The sequence below is a fragment of the Rattus norvegicus genome, chromosome 7, assembly GCF_021556685.1.
Source record: "Rattus norvegicus strain SHRSP/BbbUtx chromosome 7, alternate assembly SHRSP_T2T, whole genome shotgun sequence".
In the NCBI taxonomy this organism is placed as follows: domain Eukaryota; kingdom Metazoa; phylum Chordata; class Mammalia; order Rodentia; family Muridae; genus Rattus; species Rattus norvegicus.
The window spans coordinates 118,107,992-118,128,647 of NC_141540.1; the positions used below are offsets into that span (position 1 = coordinate 118,107,992).

General features: G+C 45.1%; 1 long non-coding RNA gene across 1 annotated transcript in view; it reads left to right on the plus strand.

The window, feature by feature from the left end:
* LOC134479930 (uncharacterized) overlaps nucleotides 1–18,758 on the plus strand; it is a 65,585-nt gene extending 46,827 nt beyond the window's left edge. Inside the window, exons 3-4 of the long non-coding RNA XR_015625725.1 lie at nucleotides 13,347–13,617; nucleotides 18,517–18,758. This is a non-coding gene — a long non-coding RNA (uncharacterized LOC134479930). The remainder of the gene's footprint in view (nucleotides 1–13,346; nucleotides 13,618–18,516) is intronic.
* The last annotated feature ends 1,898 nt before the right edge of the window (nucleotides 18,759–20,656 follow it).

Here is a 20,656-nt window from a genome sequence, read left to right on the forward strand (position 1 = left end):
TTCTTTGTCAAAAATCAGGTATCCGTAGCTGTGCAGATATATGTTTGGGCATTCGATTTGATTTCACTGATATGTGTCTGGTTTTATACCAATATAACTTTTTTTTTTTTTACTACAGCTGTGTAATACATTGAAATCTGGGGTGGGATATCTCTAGCAGTATTTTATAGTTCAGAATTGTTTTAGCTATCCTGTGTGTGTGTGTGTGTGTGTGTGTGTGTGTGTGTGTGTGTTCATATGAAATTGAATTTTGTAGTTTCTCTGAGGAAATGTGTTGGAATTTTTTTTTATCTTGCTTTTTGTTGTTGTTATTTGAGACAAGGTTTCTCTGTGTAGCCCTTGTTTTTCTCAAACTTTCTGTTGTTGTTTTTTTTTTTCTCAAACTTTCTGTACAGACCAGGCTAGTCTCAAACTCAGAGAGATCTGCCTGCCTCTGCCCCCTGAGTGCTGGGATTAAAGACATGCACCACCACTGCCCAACTTTGTGTTGGATCGAATCTATATATTGCTTTTAGTAGTACAACCATTCATAACTCCAGTTCTCCGTGTGTGGGTGGGGTGGGGGTGGGGGCTCCAGTGCCTTTTTATGGCTGCTATGGCCACTGCTCACATGTGGTGCCCGAACATACATGCAGGCAAAACACCCATGCACATAAAATAAAAATAGCAAATCTTGGGGTTGGGGATTTAGCTCAGTGGTAGAGCGCTTGCCTAGGAAGCGCAAGGCCCTGGGTTCGGTCCCCAGCTCCGAAAAAAAGAACCAAAAAAAAAAAAAAAAAGAAAGAAAGAAAAAGAAAAAAGGAAGCCAGAGAGAAAGGCACCTGGGTTCAGGTGGAGTGCAGCCTGCTCTATTCGAAGCTGCACTCTTTGTGCAGCTAACAGAAACATGTCTGAACTGCTGGAGTCCATTCCCTATGAATTTGTAGCTTAAAACACAAAGAAAGAAAGAAAGAAAGAAAGAAAGAAAGAAAGAAAGAAAGAAAGAAAGAAAAAGAAAGAGAAAAGAGAAAGGAAGGAAGGACCTAGACTGTAAAATGTTTTCCTTCAAAACATCATGAAGCTGGTATCATAGTAAGTATATTACGTGACCTTCCCTGGGGAGACAAGAACGGACCAAAATAAAGGATTCCATCCAGGTCAACCTTAGCAAAGCAATGCATTTACTGAGGTTTCCTGCAGAAGCACAGGCAAGGCAAATGCACAGAAGGCCACCCAAGCACAAAAGCTGTGCCACTGCAGCGCCCTGCCCAGCACCCTGCCCAGTCCCCTCCTCTCACCTGTGGAAATGTTTTGTCACCCTTGCAACCTTAGGAGTTTCCTGAAACTTGTAAACTTCATGAGCTTCCTAGGCATATGGGCTCCTCTTTCCTTTAGTGTTTCAATTGGGAGGAACGAGGGACACAATCGTCCACCACTTCGTCTGTCTCCTACATTCTTTCTGTCAAACATTCCCTGAGCCTTTGGAGGAGGTGGTAGAGATCTATGGTTGCTTTCTTTCACACACAGTTAAGCACTGTGCCATTATGCCACGCCATAGTGTCTTGTTCTCAGCAGCACGACCAGTTATGAGTCTTTATTATTATTTTTGTTTTTTGGTTTTTTTTGAGACAGGGTTCTCTGTGTAACAGCACTGAATATCCCCCTTGTAGACCAGGATAGCCTGGAACTCAGATATGCCCCCCTCTGCCTCCCAAGGGCTGGCATTAAAGGTGTGCCCCACCACCAACCTGATGAGTCTTAACAGTAGCCACCAGTTCCCTGCATGGAGGATATTAGCAGCAGCAGTAATCCATGAGCATAAACGCATGTCTAGAACTCAGTTTGGAAGCCAGGCAGGCTTATGCAGAAAGTAGAGGTAGGAGGATCAGGAGTTCAAGATCAGGCTTGGGGACACAGCAAGTTTGAGGCCAACCTGAGTTCCATGAGACCCTTTGAAGGAAGTCAATCTGAGACAGGTATAGCACATCCGTTTCATAAAATAATTGTTGTATTCCTACCGGGGCCTACCACCCTCTAAACCATAGGTTTTGCCTTGGCTTACAGTATCAGACGTGAGTTGTTTTCTGTGGAACAGGCCTTAAATCCATTGGAAAGTAGTCGGATGTTTTTATGTAAGTTTTGCCGTTATTGTGCCAACAGATGACTCTGGCCTAGCAGGTTATGAGTGTCCATGGCTGAGCGTGATGGCCAATGACAAATCTCCCAAGCAGCAGGCAGAGCATAGTCTGCCACTCCAAAGCCAGCCAGCAGGGAGGCCTGAGAGTGAGGCCAACCTGGGGCAGAGTGAGTTCTGTTCCTTTCCACCACCGTCTCCAGCCCCCAACTTGCTTCTTGATCATGATTGTGCAGGAATAGAAACCCTGACTAAGACAAATTGGTACCAGAAGTGGAGTATTCCTGTGACAACCTGACCATGTTTTGGGGAGGACTGTGGAAGGACTTTGGAATTTTGAGCTAGAAGAGCCATTGGGATGTTAAGAGCTTTGTAGGAGTTCTGTAGGAGTTTGGAGGATAATGTTGAGAACAGTGCAGAGATGGAGGTCTGGCTTGTGAAGTTTCAAAGGGAAGATTATAGACTCTTATCAGGGTCATTGCTATTTTGATTGTGACGATTCTGTGGTTTTGGTTAGCTGGGGCTGAAGAATCAGCTGTGATTAACAAGATATCAGAACTCCTAAAGCGAACTTTTGTGTTACTGGTCTATTGATGCTGGCTGGAGCTAAGAAATTAGCTAATGACTAAGAAGAGAACAGCATTGAGGTGAAATCTTCTGGGAAGTGTTTTCTGAGAGCACAAAGAGGCTGTGTTCCAGAGATAGCCAAGGTTGTACCTCAGGCTGCAGTGGACTTGGTAATGTGTGAGAGTCACCCAGGTGGCACTGGTTTTGAAGGCATGAAGGGTCATGGAGAGCAGCTGAGGCTTGGCACTGTGAGAGGCCATGGAAGGCCATTGGTGAGGGTGCAGCCTCAGTGTCAGTTGAAGGCCCAGGACTGAAGGGGTCAGGCAAAGGAGCTGAGACTTGGCACCATGAAGAGAGCCTGTGCAAGGCTATTAGTGAAACCTAGTTGCAGCAGAAGACAGCAGTGTTTTGGAGACGCCAGTACCATGAGATGACCACCAAGATCAGCGGCAGCAGTGGAGAACAGGCATCTGGAGCCTAGAAGGCAAGGTGTGTGCTACAAAGGGCAGAGCTGGAGAAGTGACCCAAGCCCTTGGGAGCTCAGAAGATCTCGTGGGTAGATCCCAGACACTGGACAGTTAGAGTTTGATTTTGCTTTTGATTGTGACTGTGCCCTGATACTTTCCCTCTTGAAGGTATTTTAGTGGCTCCCCCAGTTAAGAGACTTTGAATTTTAAAAGATATTGGATATTTTAAAGGGATTGAAGTTTTAATATGTAAAGACTGGGGGACCCTTAAAGTTATTTAGATCTCAGGGATAAGTAAAAAAGTAGGGGTTGAGGCTTAATAGTGATGTGTTTGTGTGTCAAGTTGACAAGGGGTCAATTGTACTGGCTGGTTTTGTGTGTCAACTTGACACAAGCTGGAAGGTGGTACCATCCCTGGGCTGGTCTTGGGTTCTATAACAAAGGAAGCTCAGCAAGCCAGTCAGGGTTTCTATTCCTGCACAAACCATCATGACCAAGAAGCAAGTTGGGGAGGAAAGGGTTTATTCAGCTTACACTTCCACATTGCTGTTCATCACCAAAGGAAGTCAGGACTGGAACTCAAGCAGGTCAGGAAGCAGGAGCTGATGCAAAGGCCATGGAGGGATGTTACTGACTGACTTGCTCAGCTTGCTTTCTTACAGCACCCAAGACTAGCAGCCCAGGGATGGCACCACCCACCATGGGCCCTCCCACCCTTGCTCACTAATTGAGAAAATGCCTTACAGCTGGATCTCATGGAGGCATTTCCTCATGGGAAGCTTCTTTCTCTGTGATAACTCCAGCTTGTGTCAAGTTGACACACAAAACCAGTCAGTACAGTGATCATAATTAACTGTCAGTATAAACGCAAAATATTCATAACAAAGTATATTGAAAGGGGCAAGAGAAAAGAATGGGGATGGTTATAATAGTACACCCATGTAATTCCAGCATTCAGGAGGCACAAGCTGATAGACCTCTGTGAGTTCAAGGATAGCCTAGTCTACATGGTAAGTTCCACTGGCCAGAGATACACAGTAATCCCTTGGTATGGGTGGGGAGGGGTAAAATCATGGATTAAAAACAGGCTCATCAGAGCTAATGATAAAGCTCAGCGGGCGAGACTGGTTACTGCTTTTACAAGGAACCTGATTTCAGTTCCCAGCACCCTTAAGTTAGCTCACAACCATCTGTAACTCCAATTACAAGGGGTCTAACACCCACTTCCGACTGTTGTGTGCACTAGGCATGCACATGCTATACATACAGAACACACAAAACAAGATTAATAAGCCTAAAAAGAAGTAAAAGAAACGATAGAAACTGGGTATACATGACGTTAATCCCAGCACGTGGGCGGCAGGGACAAGATCTCTGTGAGTTCTGAGCCAGCCAAGATTACCATTACCTTGGTTCTAATAAAATTAATGCAGTAGAAAAAAAAAAACTAAATTTGAGATCCCATTTCACCTATGCCCAAATGGCTATCATCAAGAAAACAAGCTGGGTGGTGTTGGCAAACACGTTAATCCCAGTACTCCGGAGGTAGAGGCAGGTGGAGCACCATGAGTTCAAAATTAAACTTATCAACAGAGTGAGTTCCAGGGCATTCAGGGCTACTGTCTCAAGCCTTTGAACCCTGTCTCAAAACAAAATCATAAATAAAAAATAAAAGGGTAAAGAAAAAAAAAAAACCGGAGAGCACGGTGACACACTCTGATTCCAGCATCTGAGAAGCAAATGCAGGCAGATCCGAGTGTTCAAGGACAGCCTAGTCTACATAGTGAGTTTCAGTTCAGACAGAGGTACATGGTGTGACCTTGCCTTTAAAGCAACCAAAAAACTAACAATAGACCGGAGAGATGGATATAAGTGCTTGCCACTAACCCCCAAGACCCCAAGTTTAATCCCTGTTGACTGCATGATAGAAAGAGAACTGACTCAAGTTGTCCTACACACACACTCACAAACACAGAGAGAGGGAGAGGGAGTGGGAGAGGGAGAGAGAGAGAGAGAGAGAGAAGTAAAAACAGTTTTTAAAAGAATGATGTAGCCCTACGGTGAGGCAATAAATAGATGTTTTAAAGCTACTGAGTTTGGGACTGGAGAGATGGCTCAGCGGTTAAGAGCACCCAACTGCTCTTTCAGAGGTCATGAGTTCAATTCCCAGCAACCACATGGTGGCTCACAACCATCTGTAAAGAGATCCGATGCCCTCTTCTGGTGTATCTGAAGACAGCTACAGTGTACTTATATATAATAAATAAATAAATCTTTATAAAAAAAAAAGCTGGGGTTGGGGATTTAGCTCAGTGGTAGAGCGCTTGCCTAGGAAGCGCAAGGCCCTGGGTTCGGTCCCCAGCTCCGAAAAAAAGAACCAAAAAAAAAAAAAAAAAAGCTACTGAGTTTGTAGTAATTTGTTGCACAGCAAGAAAAAGTGAATACAGTCATATTAAGCTTTCAACTCATTAGCTTGTGTACAGTCCCACTTGGTTTGGCCAGCAAACCAATCGATAAAAAAAAAAAATGATGTATTTTATTTATGTCTGTATTGGTTCCTATTCTACTCTGAGAAAACATGATCAAGGCAACTTAGTTTGATTGGCTTATGGTTTCAAAGGGTTAGACTCGATGATAGTGGAACAAAGGAATAGGAGCAGGAATGGCTGAGAGCTCACATCTTGATACACAACAGGAGACAGAGAACACACTGAAAATGCTGTGAGTCTTTTGAAACTTCAAAGTCTGCCCCCCTGGTGACACCTCCTCCAGCAAGTCCACACCTCCTAACTCCTCCCAAACAGTGCCACCAAGTATTCAAACATCCGAACCTAGATGGCCACTCTCATTCACAGCACCACAATGTATATATGTGTGTGTGCATATGTAAGTGTTTGAAGAGGCCAAAGGGCATAGAATTCCCCGGAAATAGTGCTATAGGCAGTTGTGAGTTACCCTATGTGGATGCTGGGAACCAAACCGAACCCAAGTTCTCAGTAATTATATATATGTGTGTGTGCGTGTGTGTGTCTGTGTGTATACATATAATATGTGTGTATGTGTTATATATGTGTGTATATATTGTATAAAATATTTTTAAAGAAAGAAAAATAGGCTGGAAAGACAGCTCAACAGTTAAGACACATGAATACCCACATAGATAAAATTAAATACTTTTTCTTCTTTTTGTTTTTTGAGACAAATTATTCTGTGTAACAGCCCTGCCTGGAAACTCACTTTGTAGACTAGGCTGGCCTCAAACTCACAGAGATCTGTCTGCCTCTGCCTCTGCCTCCTGAATGCTGGGTTTAAAGGCATGTGCTACCATGCCCACCTAAAATAAATATGTAAAAAATAATAAATTTCAGAGACTATGTGAAGAAAACAAACACTCATTGTTGGTGGGAGTGTGGTCTAGAGGTTTTCAAAAAGCTAAAACGAGAACTACCATGTGACCCAGCCATAAAACACTGCAGCATATACCACAGGACCACAGTTCCCACTGTAGAACTATTTGCTCACCCATTTCTCTGGCTGCTCTACACAATAGAAGGAACATGGATTCTGCCTAGGATGTTCATTATCTGATGAATGGATCCTGAAGAGTGAATTTTATTCAGGCATAAAGAAAAATGAAATTTACAAGAAAGTGGTTGGGACTGGTGTCTTAGCCACAGTTCTGTTGCTGTGAAGAGACACCATGACCACAGCAGCTCTTATTAAGGGAAGCACTTAACTGACAGGAAGCATGGTGGCAGGCAGGCCAGTGTGCTGCTGGAGAAATAGCTGAGAGCTGCTTCCTCTGCAAGGATGGAGGGGGGGAGAGGGAGAGGGAGACGGGGAGAGGGAGAGAGAAAGAGAGAGAGAGAGAGAGAGAGAGAGAGAGAGAGAGACAGAGACAGAGACAGAGACACAGAGACAGAGACACAGAGACTAGGCCTGGCACTGTGCTTTTAAAACCTCAGAGTCTGGTTGGGGATTTAGCTCAGTGGTAGAGCGCTTGCCTAGCAAGCGCAAGGCCCTGGGTTCAGTCCCCAGCTCCGAAAAAAAGAAAAAAGAAAAAAAAAAGTAAAACCTCAAAGTCTGACAGTGACGTATCCTCCAACAAGGTCATACCCTCTAACCTCCTAATCCTCACAATTCTTTCAAATATTGCCACTCCCTAGTGATTAAGCATTCAAATATATGAACCTGGGGTGGGGAGCATTTTTATTCGAACCACCACAACTCAAAAATACAACCTTGAGTGAGGTAACCCAGGCTGAGGCGAACACCAAATGTTCCTTCATGTGCGGCTCTTCGTTTCTGGTTTTTATATAAGCACATCTACGTGGGAGTGAGCGAGTACGAATGCCAGGAACCTAGAAAAGGACCCATGAGACAGGAAAGAGGTTGTCAAGGAGAGGAGTAGGGACCGTAATAAATCATGAGATAGGATACAGGGGTGGGGGTGGTGGAAGAGTCTAAGTGGGGCTGGGAGCTGGGAGCCGCAGGAGAGGCTGGGGAGGGACAGCCAACCAACACCTCGTAGGTACAAAAGTGCCATCAAGAAACCTGCTGCTTTGTATGACCAAAAAAATAAGTGTTTTTTTTTTCTTTTTTTTGAGCTGGGGACCGAACCCAGGGCCTTGAGCTTCCTAGGTAAGCGCTCTACCACTGAGCTAAATCCCCAGCCCCAAGTGTTTTCTTTTAAAGGCCAGATATACTGGTTATACCTATAATCTTATCACTCAGGAAGCAGAGATATGTGGATCTCTGTGAGTTCAACAACAGCTTGGTTCACATGAGTTTCAGACCAGTTAGCATTACATAGTGAGACCCTGTTTCGTGCAGGCTACAGAGATGCTTACCAGTTAAGAGGAACTGCTCCTCTTCCGGAAGACTTGAGTTCCCTCCCCAGTACCCACTGGGGCAGCTTCTAACCTCCTACAGCTCCAGCTCTAGGGGAACTGGCTTTTTCTAACGTCTGTGTGTATGCACATGAGTGCGAACACACACACACACACACACACACACACACACACACACACACACACACACTCACACTCACAGACACTCGCCTGACTGAAAATAAATGAGATTGTAGAGGAAGGTCAAAGAAATTAAACAAATATAGAACTTGGTACCAAAAAAAGCAAGCATCACCCTTTCTGTGATGAACCTCCGTGATTTTTAACTGCTTGAACTATATCATAACCAAAAGGTGAAAGAGTCTGGAATATTGTGCTAAGAAAGCGTCAAATGACACGGGCTGAGCTTAACCGGCTGTTGCAGTAGAAGCTTGGAAGACATTAATGCTTAGAGCGATGCAGGCAGTGGAGCCCTGGCTCATGAATTTCAGAGGGGAACAAGGACTTCGTTGGAACTGACCCATTCATATGGTATTTCGATCAAGAATGTGGCTTCACTTTGCATGTGTTCCAAGAACTTGAGGGAAGTTGAATTGAGAGGTGGTTGACAGAGCGTTTAGCTGGGTGCTGAGAAAGCAATTGGAGTTGACAAAGAGGTCACTGCCATCGCAGGGGAGCCCTTTTTCACTGTACCGGGGAAATAAGCAAAGAGTTTCCCCAGGTTCTATCCACAGAAGCTGCTACGGCTGTGGCCCAAGGGGGCTGAACTGTATCAAGCTGTCAGCAGAGCCCCCAACTAGTGCAAGCATCACCCAAACGCTACTGGTTTCAAAGGCCAACAAGCAAGACTGCTGGGTCATGGACACCAAATGAGGCTGGGCACGGTGTGGTAGGATTAGAGTTCCTCCAAAATGAAGCCATGAGGGTGAAGCCTGGGTTGCACTGAGAACACCAGTATATTGGAGATGCCAGGACTGTAGGTAGGATGACCACAGGACAGCAACAGCTGGGGAATGTGTTGGGGTTCAGGAATCGCCACATAGACCATACGGGCACTGATCTCAGTTAAGCAAGAATAGTTTATTGAACGCACACCCCAAGAATGATCGATCAGGACCACAAAAAAGGGTTCAGGAGCCTAATTGTGGTACCAGTCTGTTCTTAGAGCAGGGTTTTCATAGGAAAATCCAAGTTCAGACGTTCAGAAGGCCAAGGGTGGAGGAAGTACTATATTTTGGCTAACAAATTGGCTAAGGGTATTATCAGCTAAGCTTTAATCTGATGGTCCTCGGTGAGGTAAGAGGGGTGGTGGAGGTGGACGGGGAGTTTCGGAACATTGAGATAGCAGAGCATAAGTAACAGAAGCACAGTGTTAGGACATTTTGGGAGAATTTTTCAGGGTCTGCTATGGAGAATTACTTCAGGGAAGCAGAGTCTGAGAACCTGAACTTAATTTCACCTTTGGAGCAAAATGGAGACTGAATACAAAATGACCACAGTTGTGTTAAAAGGAGCTGGCCTCAACAGAGTGGAGCTGGCCTAAGCCTAGAAGAGAAGCCATGAGTTCTGTGGGTCTACGAGATAGAGGTGGGGTCATACAAACCCCTTGGAGCCGTCAATGCCAGACTTGCGGGACTCGGCTTTTGCCTGCTAGACTTCGGGTTGCCTTAAGTGTAATTGTTCATTTGTTATTTCCCTGTTCTTCCATTTTGAAAATGGAATGCTCATTCTGTGCCATTATACGTTGCATTATACATTGCAAGTACATACTTTTTTTTTTTTTAAATTTTACTGAAGCTCACATCTAAGAGACTTTGGACTTTTAAAGTGAGACATATTGGAGACAAGGGGTAGAAGGTTGTAGTTTTTTTTTTTTTTTCTTTTTTTTCAGAGTTGGGGACCGAACCCAGGGCCTTGCGCTTGCTAGGCAAGTGCTCTACCACTGAGCCAAATCCCCAACCCTGGAAGGTTGTAGTTTAAAACCGAGTCTCTATCTGTGCCCAGATGGCAAGGGGTGGAGTTGTGACGCGAGTTTTTTTTTTTTTTTTTTTTCTTTTCTTTTTTTCGGAGCTGGGGACCGAACCCAGGGCCTTACGCTCACTAGGCAAGCGCTCTACCGCTGAGCTAAATCCCCAACCCTGTGATGGCGAGTCTTGATAGTTAGCCTGACAGTCTACTATCTCATCTGAGGGCAGTCTGGAGAAGAGCTGCCTAAATCAAATTGGCCAGTGGGCATGACTACGGGTCATGCCTTGATCACATCAGTTAATATAGAAAGACCGTGCCCACCATGGGAGGCACCATTCCTTGGGCTTGGGTCTGGGTGTGTATAAGAATGGAAAAAGTGAGTTAAGTGTGCATTTGTTTCTCTCTGCACTTGACAGTGGATGTGAAGTTCCTGTGGCCTTGACTTCCCTGCTATGATGGACAGTGACCTTTCTAAGCTAAAACAAATACTTTTAAGTTGCTTTTCTTTGACAGGGTATTTTATCACAGTGGCAGAAATGAAACTAGGAAGTGGGTTGGGGGCAGAGGCTACCAAACAATAGAGAACATTGCCATTGTCACAGTCCCTGGACGGGAAGTCACTATTGCTGATGACAGACTCCACACACTTGAAATGCAGATAAATCAAGTGGACCTAAGCTAGAAACATGTTCCAGTAAAAGTAAAAAATAGACTCGACTGATTCCTGCTTGTTACCGCTCCACCCTGGCCCCCTGGTACTCTTGGACCCGGCAGTCGCTCCCTGGTGTTAGTTGTGGCACTGTAGGGCCATATAGAACTAACATTAATTTATCTCTGTTTAGTATCTCTCCTGGCTGCCTCTCTCTCACACTCGTTCTGGCACCAGAGTGCCATATAGAACTAACTTATCTCAGTGGTGGCTGGTTCCAGTATAGCACCGTACCATGTTAGACTAGCTATCTTCTAACCCCAGCGGTCTCTCCATTGCCCTGGTCAGCCTTGGCCAGCCAGGATCTCTCTGGTTCCAGCTACCCAGTAAAATCAAGACTCATCAAACTGTAACCCAATGATCAGATTTATAAATTAAATTCTCAATCCACAATACATCAACACAATAAACTTACAATCAATTGATAGGGATGTAACCCACCCACTTAGATAAGACGAATTTGCCTACAGAAATTCATCCCAACTACCTTGGCAACTCAAGACCACCCAGATCTCGGTCACCTTTCTCTGTCTCCATCTTGATTCTCCTTCCTCCTCCCTCCCTCCCACCTTACAAAAACTTTGTCCCGCTTTATTTTTATTACTGTCCAAGCACAGCCTTGACCTAACCGGTGACAGCCCTCACCATCAACCTACAGAAACATATGACATGTTAGCTTGGGTTTACAGTATCAGAAGGTGGCCAAACAAGCTGCTGGGGGGAGAAAAGCTAGCCACAGTCCTGCCCTGTTGTTGTTGAGCCTATGAACTGCATGATCATTCTGCCAAGCAAGATTCCTACTGGTGACAGCAGGATCGATTTGCTTTCTGATAGGATTTGAGGTCACTCTATGGGATGAAATACATACCTACCACTATAGACCTGATAGGAACCCATGACTGTGGAGGTCACAGTCTTAGAGGACCCAACTACTGGTACTAAACTAAATAGACATACAGCCAAATTGCCTTCCAAATAATTGTACGTGTGCCCTTAGACTAATGCTATTGTCTGCCTTGGCCAGAGATGCTTCTCTTTGCATTGGGTAATTCAGAAATTCATAACTGCTGAGAATGCTGAGGATAAATGCTTGTTGAGCCAGGCCAGTGACACATCCCTAGCACTAAGGAGGCAGGTATGAGTTGGAGGCCAGCCTGGTCTCTGTAACAGGTTTCAGGCTAGCCACAGCTACATAGTGAGACTGTCTCAAAAAAGAAAATGAGTGTTTGGCCCTAAAACAGGATATCTAAATTACTTCCCTCAAAGGGTTTGCATCCCATTCCTCCCAGAGCATTCTAATTTCTAACCGATCATGAGGGTTTGTCTTGGCCACTGCCCCTTCTGTGGCACAGAGGACAGGAGACACGCACAGCCTCGGGATTCTGGTCTTCTATGCCAGAGAGTAGCAGATAGGAGATCAGCAGGGTAATTGATTTGAGAAAAAATATCTGGGGGTTGGGGATTTAGCTCAGTGGTAGAGCGCTTGCCTAGCAAGCGCAAGGCCCTGGGTTCGGTCCCAAGCTCCAAAAAAAAAAAAAAAAAAAGGAAAAAAAAAAAAAAGAAAAAAGAAAAGAGAAAAAATATCTGACCAGTTTGTGCCTCAATTTACCTTTCCGCAAAATCAGCATGGTAAGATTAATAATGTGATGGGGACTTGCGGTTTTTCCTTCTCTCTCTCTCTCTCTCTCTCTCTCTCTCTCTCTCTCTCTCTCTCTCTCTCTCGATAGGGTTTCACTATGCAGCCTGGTAGAAGTCACAGAGATCCACCTGCCGCCTCTGAAGAGATGACATTAAAGGTTGGGTGCTACGCCGCCCTCCCCAACTTTTTTTAATTTCCCAGGCTATGGTGGATCTTTAAGTTTGAGGCTGGCCTGAGCCTTAGATTTAGTTCCAGGGCAGCCAGAGCTACAGAGGGAAACCCCTGTCTCAAAGAAAAATCATTCTCTAGCCTGCCTTGCACCTAGATTGAGGCAATGGGACCTTCTGGCCAAACAGATGTGAGGATTAATGTGTGCCCCCAGCAGTTCCCTCTGAAATGAAAACCTTCATCTTGAAGCGAAGCTCAGTAAGACATCGGATGTGAAAAGGAACGTGAAACAAAGAATATATATTTTGGGGAGGGGCAGTTTTCAAGACAGGGTTTCCCTGGGTTACCCTGGCTGACCTGGAACTGCCTCTGTAGCCCAGGCTGGCTTCAAACTGAGAGATCTGCCTGCCTCTGCTTCCCGAGTGCTGGGATCAAAGGTGTGTGCCACTATGTCTAGCTAAACATTTTAAGACAATATGTTTATAGAGAGGTGGGTTAGGAGGCACTAAAGCAGAGGTTCCCAAGCTGTGTGTCGTGACTTCCTTGGGGATCGTCAAATGACCCTTTCACTGGTTATATAAGTCCATTGGAACACACAGATATTTACATTACAATTCATAACAGTAGCAAAATTACAGTTATGAAGTATCAGCAAAAATAAGTTTATGATTGGGTGGGGGGGTCACTACAACATGAGGAATTATATCAAAGTGTTTTGGCATTAGGAAAGTTGAGAACCACTGCAAAAGAAGGTGAACCATTTTAACCTTCAGGGAAGCTCGTTAAGCTCAGGAAGTAGACAATTCAAAATATCTTCAGGAAGTTCCTGAAACTGACCAGATTCACTCGGCTCTCCCTTCCCCAGGCATACATAAACTATAAGAACTGCTAAGAGACTCCCAGATGAGACAAGCTATTAAGAAGACTCTACACCAAGCTGAGCCATCTGGAAGAACCAGAGATGAACTGATCTGCCTGCGAGAGGCTCAGACCATCCTACTGAACTACCTGGAAAGGACACTGTCTGGTCTCATGCAGGCTATGTGCTGTGCTCCAGGTTTTCAGCTTCCATGAGCTATCACTCATGCTGGTGCAACACTTCCTTGATGCTGCTGTGTTTGCATCACAGCTGCTCTGTAAGTAGTTCCTCACCCATATTCTTATAAGTAACCCTAATAAAACTCATTGGTTCACCACGATGGACTAACTGGAAGCCTTACTTTGGTCTGTTGCTGGTTCCCAGTCTGGGGGGAGTAGGTATCTGTTTACTTTTCCTAAGAACAGTGTCACACAAGGCTTCCTTAAGGAAGTCCGCTGCCTTCCTTACCCATTCCCTGTTGCAGCAACCTGGAGACACGGCTTTCCTTGGTGGCACAGCTGTAAAATGTAGTGACCTAGACTGAGTCGCTGGTGATAGATGCCGGTGATCACTGACCAGGCTCTGCCGGATTTTGCAAGAGAAAGAAACTTTGCTTGTGTAAAGTCTTATGGGGCTATTACTTATTTACTGCACCTATCCAGGTCCACATGGAAAAAGAGCAAAAAGTTCAGCCTAAAGGTACAAAACAAACATATAGTTTGACAAGGAAGTTTGAGTCGAGGCCAACGTGTGTGCTTAAAAGAGGATTGTAACTGCTAAAGACTTCCTCCGAGACAAATATCTCTTCCCTCCTCACCCCTGTTCCCTTCCACATTCTTCTTCCGTTTCAATCTCCTGACTTTGTCTCTCTCTCTCTCTTTTTTTTTAAATGTATGTATATGAATATACTGTAGCTGTCTTCATACACACCAGAAGAGGGCATCAGATCCCATTACAGATGGTTGTGAGCCACCATGTGGTTTCCAGGATTTGAACTCAGGACCTCTGGAAGAGCAGTCAGTGCTCTTAACCGCTGAGCCATCTCTCCAGTCCCCAATGTTGGGTTTTTAAAAAGTGGAATATGTGTTTGTTTTTCTAAGATCTATTTTATTTGTGTGTGTGTGTGTGTGTGTGTGTGTGTGTGTGTGTGTGTGTGTGTGTATGTGTGCATGTGTGTGTTGGGGTATGTACATCTGACTTCAGGTGCCTACAGACACTAAAAAAGGGCACCAGATCCTCTGGAGCTGGAGTTACACCATAAATACTAGAAGCCAAACACAAGTCCTCTGGAAGAGCAACCACCACTTAGCTACTGTGCCCCCAGTGTTAAAGTCCATGGAGACTTTTGACATTGGCATAAATGCATTTGCATTATGAGATGGTTATAATCCTGAGACAAGGAAAGGTATGGCTTGATAGTAATGTGTTTGGGCGTTAACAAAGACTAGAATTGTGATGATGTCTTCGTTACTTTTCTATTGTGATGAGACATTGTGAGTAAGGCAACTTATTAAAGAAAGCATTTAGTTGAGGGCTTGTTTCCAGTTTTAGAGGGTGAGCCCATGACCATCATGGCAGGGAGCAAAGCATCAGGTGGCAGCATGGTGCAGAAGCTTACATTTTATCTGCAACTTGGAGCGAGGGAGTGACTGAGCCTGGCTTGGGCTTTTGAAAACTCAAAGCCTCCCACCCCCACCACCCAGTGACACACCTTCTCCAACATGGTCTCACTTCCTGATCCTTCCCAGACAGTTCCACCAACTAGGGCAAAACATTCAAATATATGAGCCCGAGGAGGGGGCAGCTATTCTCATCCAAGGCACCATCGATGGTAATATTGTCAGTGAGGGATTGTCTAGACTAGTTAACTTGTTAACTGTGATCAGCATCACTTTCTGAGCTGCAAGTCTGTGCTGAAAAAAAATGGAAAAAGCAAGGTGATCCCCTGCATATTTCTCTCTCTCTCTCTCTCTCTCTCTCTCTCTCTCTCTCTCTCTCTCTCTCTCCCCTCTCTCTCTCTCTTTCTCTTCTCTCTCTCTCCCCCCCCTCTCCTTTTTGACTGGATGCAATGTGACAAGCCTATACCTTGTTCCTACCAACAAGCTATCTCTGCCATGACGGAATGATCCCTCACATTGTCAGCTAGAATAAATTCTTCCTTAATTTGGTCTTTGTAAGATATCTGATCACAGCAACAAGAAAAGCAACTGTAATAAGACAGTAATATTCATTACTATGGCCTAGCCCGCTGCTTTGATCACACATTTTATGAACAGAATATGCACATATCTTTTCACTATCTGAAATTATTCCACATCCTAATCAGTGACTTCTTGTCTTTACTGTCAGAAAAGATTAAAGCCAACCTCTTCCAAAGAACATTTACATATACTTCTGTTGAGTACTTGGAAATTGTGGTTTAAGTAAGAATGGCTTCCATAGGCTCATGCTTTTGAATTCTTAGTCATCAGGGAGTGGGACTATTTGAGAAGGATTGGAAAGTATGGCTTGTTGGAGTAGGTGTGGTCTTGTTGGAGAAAGTGTGTCATTGGGGGTGGGAATTGAGGTCTCGAAGGCCTGCGCCAGGCCCAGTTCTCCCTCTTGGACTGTGGATCGGGCTGGAGCATGCTCAAACGCTCTGTAGGCTGCATGAGGCCAGTACAGTAACCACTGACTGTGAGCAGCCCCAGTGAAATGCTTTCTTCTGTAAGAGTTGCCTTGGCCATGGTGTCTCTTCACAGCAATAGAACAGTGGCTGAGACAGAGCAACCAACCTGCGGTCCTTTAAGTCTGTACTTTCAAATCAACCTTAGGGATAATTTGTTTATTTATCTGGTTGGTTGGTTAGGTTTTTCAAGACAGGGTTTTTCTTTGTAGCCCTGGCTGTCCTGGAACTCAGTAGACCAGGCTGGCCTTGAACTCAGAGATCCACCTGCCTCTGCCTCCCAGGTGCTGGGATAAAAGGTGCGCACCACCACTACCTGGCTATAATTCTCTCTCTCTCTCTCTCTCTCTCTCTCTCTCTCTCTCTCTCTCTCTCCTTTTTTCCTTCCCTCCCTCCCTCCCTCTGTCGCTCCCTCCCTCCCTCCCTTCCTTCGTTTACTTTAATGTGTATGGGTGTTTTCCCTGCATGTTTGTCTGTGTACTACTTGTGTGCCTGGTGTTCCCACAGGCCAGAGTAGGGCATCAGTTCCCCCAGAACTGAAGCTGCAAGTGATTGTGAACTACCATGAGGGTCCTTCCTTTGGAAGAATTGAGTGCTCTTAGCCATTGAGACATCTCTCCATCCCTTGGGGATAATTCTGTCCCATAGAACCGCCCTCCATGGTAAACATGTAGTTCGGTGGTTATTCTTGAGTTGAAAGAGTCCCAACAACTTTAGCGAATGTCCATCTGTCTCTCCCAGATGCTAGATGTGCCCATTGCAGCTGATTCTGCACCCAGGGCTAAGTCTAAATCACCATGGACACCAAGCTGGCCCCAAACTCATGGGAAAGGTCTCCTGCCTCTGTTTCCCAAATGCTTGGGATTACAGATAGAGACTACTGCTGCCCTAGTTTACACTGGCTGCCCTTGGTGTGTGTTTTCTTAATGGGACTTCACCTCCATTTTAACAGACAATTCTATTAATCCTTTGGAGGAAATGTGGGCAATGAAGTTCAACTGTTGGAAGCAGAGCAGACTGCTCTTGGAAGCAAAAGCTCACTTCTTTGCCGTACCCAAAGCGGGCTTGCCACCTCCACTCAGCGTTAATTTTGAGGTTGAAGGTGGGTGGAAATGTTTGCACATAGTGCTGTCAAACCTTTCAATCCTGGTAGCTGTGAGTGAGAAGATCTCGTAAATACACACGGTTCTTTATTGGGGGGCAGAGATAGGCAGAGCTGAGGCAAGGTTTCAGGTGTGGGAGACCAATCTCAAAATCATTATGTGGTAGAAGATGATCCTCTTGTCTCCACCTCCCAGGGGCTGGGCTTAGAGGTGTGCATCACCACACCTGGCTAGCAGCCATAACTGGTTGAACTGGTTTCTTAGAAGAGAAATGCAAATGGAACTTACTTAAGGTCAGATGAAAGTTCATGTCAACACAGGATGTGAAAAAGCCAGCATTGGCTGCTTTTGTCCTTCACCTGCCACGTCTCTGTCCCAGCAGCCCTTGGCACTAGTCTGAATTGAGACTGGAAATCCAGAACCCCCCAGCACACATCTGTTGAGGCCCCCAAGGGTTTGGGCAGCTCAGGGGTGCATGTGAGTGCAGATTCTGCAGTTGGGTTACATCTGTAGTGTACGAACCACTTGCTTATCCTGAACGCCTTTACTCTCTTGTTTGAAGACGTTTACTCCCCTTGCTTCTCTTCCTTCTCTGATCACCCTGGTCTCTTAGCTCCATCTCCTGCAGCCAATGACACTGCCCAGTGCCCCTGGTTGCAAGTGGGTGGGGCTTTTGTTTTGTCTTTCCCTGGTCCTCATACACAGTGGGGACAGACTTAGGGCTCTACAGCTGTGCACAGAGGTCTACTATAATTGTGGAGTCATCCTGGCCACACCTCGCCTGTGCATACTCCCCTCCCCCGTGCATGTGTGTGTGTATGTGTGTGTGTGTGTGTGCGTGTGTGTTTAGTCATAAATTTTCCTAACGTCTCTAGTCCCAGGACCCACAATAAGGAAAAGGTCAAGCTGTTCCTCATGCTTCTGTGAACTAAAGTTCCTTTATAAAAAAATAGTTCAAAGCTCCACCTGTGCTAAAGGTATTACACGGATGACTATCTGATTAGACGTTGGTAATTGTATAGTCAGAACGTTACAGCTCCAGAACCATATTCTTGAGTCTCCTCAATATCCACTTATTGCCCAACTTTGTGAGCTAGCATCCCTTTAACTAACAGGTAAAAACCTGTGAAATGTATCAGTTGAAGGGACCCCTGGCTTCTCCCAATACAAAAGCTAAAAAGTCAGCATCACCTGAGAACTATAGCCTAGAGTTCCCTGACCTGCTGTTGCCCACATGATTGATGCTCACACCAGTTTATTAAGGCAATGCCACAGTCTATGATTTTCTTTTGTTCTGTGGCTATAAAAGTTCATGTAACCACTTTAACATTGGAACAGCCTAAATCTATGTTCCCAGGCCATGGCTACTCAAATTTGACTCAAAATAACCTCTGTTGCTCTATTTCAGGCGAGATGTGGTTTGTATCAACACTTCCCAGGAGATCTGCCCCACCACTCTGCCCCAGGAGCTTAAGCTGGGGTATGGTTTTAATTTACTCAGTGTATTTCCAGGACAGAAGACTCACAGAAACACGGTGCCAAACAGAAAGTTCCATGGCTGTACAAATGCTTATGTGTTGCTGCGTTTCTCTCTTCCCTCCTTTCAGCCATTCTTCCTTCCCAAAATAAAGCCTAGACACATTTTCTACATCATGTGTTTGAGGGAAAAAATGTGCTCAAGGGTGCCTCATAGCATGCAAAGGAATCGGATTTGGAGCATGCCCACGATCAAGCATTATGGAACTAAAGGCAAGAGGATCTCAAGTTCAAGGTCACCTTTGAGTACATAGCAAATTCTAGGCCAGCCTGGGCTACATGAGACCCTGTGTCATTAAGAGAAAAACTCTTAAGAGAATTTTGGCTCTGGGATGAGAGAGAGAGAGAGAGAGAGAGAGAGAGAGAGAGAGAGAGAGAGAGAGAGAGCGCCCTGCAGGTAAAAGCACTATTTTGTCAATAAAATCTTGAATCACCTGTTGTGGTAGTAGGACTTCCTCACAGCGATGGACTCAAACCTAGAGTTGTAAGATGAACAAACGCTTTGTTTGCTAAACTGCTTCAGTGAGGGCATGTAGTGGTTTGAAGAAGAATTATCTCCTACACTCATGTATTTGACTGTTTGGTTCTCAGCTGGTGAAGCTGTTGGGGAAGAGTTAGGAGGTGTGGCCTTGCTGGAGGAGGTATGACACTGGGGGTGGAGCTTGAGGTTTCAAAAGCCCACACAGCTCCCCCCTCCCCACTTCTATCTACAACTTGCAGATCAGATGTGAGCTCTCAGTTACTACTCCAGCACCAGGCCAGCCTGCCACCATGCTCCCCACCATGACAATTCTGGACTAGCCTCTGAAACTGTGAGGAAGCCCCTAATTAAATGCTGTACTGAATAAGTGGCCTTGGTCAATGTGCTTCATCAGCAATTGAAAGCAACCAAGTAGGTACCAGAAGTGGGGTATTTCTATTACAGGTCTGAACACACTGTTCGGTGGAGAAATATGGAACCTATTCTTCTACCAACTCTTTATCTCCCATTTCTGTCTACCCCACTCCCAACTTCCTCCCAGAAGTCCCAGTAACCCCACTTTAAGACAGGAGTTAGAACAATGTAAAAAAAGAATATAGGAAGTTTCATATCCCAATATCCTCAAAGCTGGACCACACAAGGTCCCTTCCCATCCAGTGTACCCACTTACAGAGGTTCCCTTAGTGGGTGGTAAAACTGGACTTATGACTGCTCCCCTTAATGGTTTTCAAGTAAAAAGCCTTAAAAGAATTTAAACCTCTTTTAGGCGAGCCCTTTGGAGAATCAAACCAATTGGATCAATTATTGGGCCTCCAGATTTATATATTGGGTGAATTAATATCAATCCTGGGTATTGTTTTCTTAGGGGAAGAAAAGACGGTGATAAGGGAACACCTAGCTGGACCTAGTGTCAGGATCCCAATGGGATAATAACAATAAAGTCCACTCCCGGGGATGTGTGAGGAGTCTGAGGGTCCTTATTACCAGCAAATAAGAAAATCACTTCCCTGAGCTCAGAATGTTAAGGCCTTTTGCAAAACAAGGGACATGAAGTTCCAGCTGAATTCTCTTCTTTGTTCTTTCGAGGCAAGGTTTCTCTATGTAGCCCTGGCTGTCCTGGAACTAGCTTTGTAGACGAGGCTGGGCTCAAACGCAGAGATCCACCTGCTTCTGCCTCCTGAGTGCTGGGGTTAAAGGTATGTACCACCACTGCCTGGCTTCCCAGCTGAATGCTTAAAGGACCAAATGAGAAAATATTCTAGATTAAGACTGGAGGATTCCTTTGGCCACGGGATGCTAAAGCTATATTTTATGACCAACAGTTGGCCAGACATCTTTTAAAAGTTACTAAAGATAGAAAGTTGGAAGGGTAGAGAACTTAAAGATTTGCTTGCAGAGGCCCAGAAAGAGCAGTCTTAAAGGCACGAAAAAAAGCAGAAACAGAAAGCTAAGGTCATGCTTTTCCTCTGTGAACCAAATGCCCCAGAAACAGAACAGAGGCTTAGGATCCCAACAATGTCATCACTATGCC